This window comes from Aplysia californica, unplaced genomic scaffold (genome assembly GCF_000002075.1).
Source record: "Aplysia californica isolate F4 #8 unplaced genomic scaffold, AplCal3.0 scaffold01540, whole genome shotgun sequence".
In the NCBI taxonomy this organism is placed as follows: Eukaryota; Metazoa; Mollusca; class Gastropoda; order Aplysiida; family Aplysiidae; genus Aplysia; species Aplysia californica.
In genome coordinates, this window is record NW_004798810.1 from 23116 (window position 1) to 24958 (window position 1843).

Below are 1843 nucleotides of genomic sequence, written 5' to 3' on the forward strand. Positions count from 1 at the left end.
CGCTAGCTATATTTTTACAAACTTTTTCCAACCGTCTCCACTAGCCGTATTTTATTTTCTATTTACCAACCATCCACACTAGCCATATTTTTTTTCTTCTAACCATCTCCTCTAGCCGTATTTTATATTTTATTTTCAAACCGTTTATGTAGTCAGTATTTTATGTACTTTTTTCCAACGGTCTCCACTATCTGTATTTTATTTTCTATTTTTCAACTGTTTCAAATAGCCGTATTTTATTTTCTACTTACAAACCATTTAGGCAGTCTGTATTTTATTTTCTATTTTCAAATCGAATCCACAATCTTTATTTTTACAAATATTTTCCAGCCGTCTCCTCTAGCTATATTTAAAAAAATATTTTCCAACAGTCTCCACTATGTGTATTTCATTTAATAAAATTTCCTACTGTCTCAACTAGCTGTATTTTATTTTCTATTTTCAGACTGTCTACGAAGCCTGTATTTTAATTTCTATTTACAAACCGTCTATACTAGGTGTATCTTCTATTCTATTTTCCAACCGTCTCCACAAGCTTTTTTTGACAAATATTTTCAAACGGCTCCACTAGCTGTATTTTACAAAATATTTTCCGTCTCCACTAGCTGTATTTTTTTCCAACCGTCCCCACTATCTGTATTTTATTTTCCACTGAAAAACTGTATGCACAGTGGGTATTATATTTACTTTTTTCCAACAATCTCCACTAGCCGTATTTTATTTTTAATTTTCCAACCATCTACGCATTCTGTATTCTATTTTCTATTAAAAAACCGTCTGCACTAGCTGTATATTATTTTATATTTTCCAACCGTCTCCACTAGCCGTCATATAATTTGTTTTTACAAACCATCTACAATAGCCGTATTTTCTTTTCTTTTTTCTCACCGTCTCCACTAGCCGTATTTTATTTCCTACTTTCAAACCGTTTACGCAGTCAGTAGTTTATTTACTTATATTCAACTGTCTCCACTAGCTATATTAAAAAAATATATTTTCCAACAGTCTCCACTAGCCGTAATTTATTTTCTATTTTCAAACTGTTTATTGAGTGAGTACTTTATTTACTTTTTTAAAACTGTCTCCACTATCTGTATTTTATTTTCTATTTTTCAACTGTTTCAAATAACCGTATTTTATTTTCTACTTTCAAACCATTTAGGCAGTCTGTATTTTATTTTCTATTTTCGAACCGAATCCACAATCTTTATTTTTGCAAATATTTACCTGCGGTCTCCTCTAGCTATATTAAAAAAAATATTTTCCAACAGTGTCCACTATCTGTTTTTCATTTTTTTAAATTTCCTACTGTCTCCACTAGCTGTATTTCATTTTCTACTTTCCAACCATCTCCCTTATTCGTATTCTATTTTCTTTTTTCTAACCGTCTCCACTAGCTGTAATTTATTTTTTACTTTCAAACCGTTTTCGCAGTCTGTATTTTATTTACTTTTTTCTAACTGTCTCCACTAGCTGTATTTCAATTTATATTTTCAGACCGTCTACGAAGCCTGTATTTTAATTTCTATTTTCAAACCGCCTACACTAGTTGTATATTCTATTCTATTTTCCAACGTTTCCACAAGCTTTTTTTGACAAATATTTTCAAACGGCTCCACTAGTTATATTTAAAAAATTACTTTCCGTCTCCACTAGCTGTATTTTTTTTCCAAACGTCTCCACTACCTGTATTTTATTTTCCACTGAAAAACTGTATGCACAGTGGGTATTTTATTTACTTTTTTTCCAACAATCTCCACAAGCCGTAATTTATTTTCAATTTTCCAACCGTCTACGCATTCTGTATTCTATTTTCTATTTATAAACCGTCTCCACTAGCTGT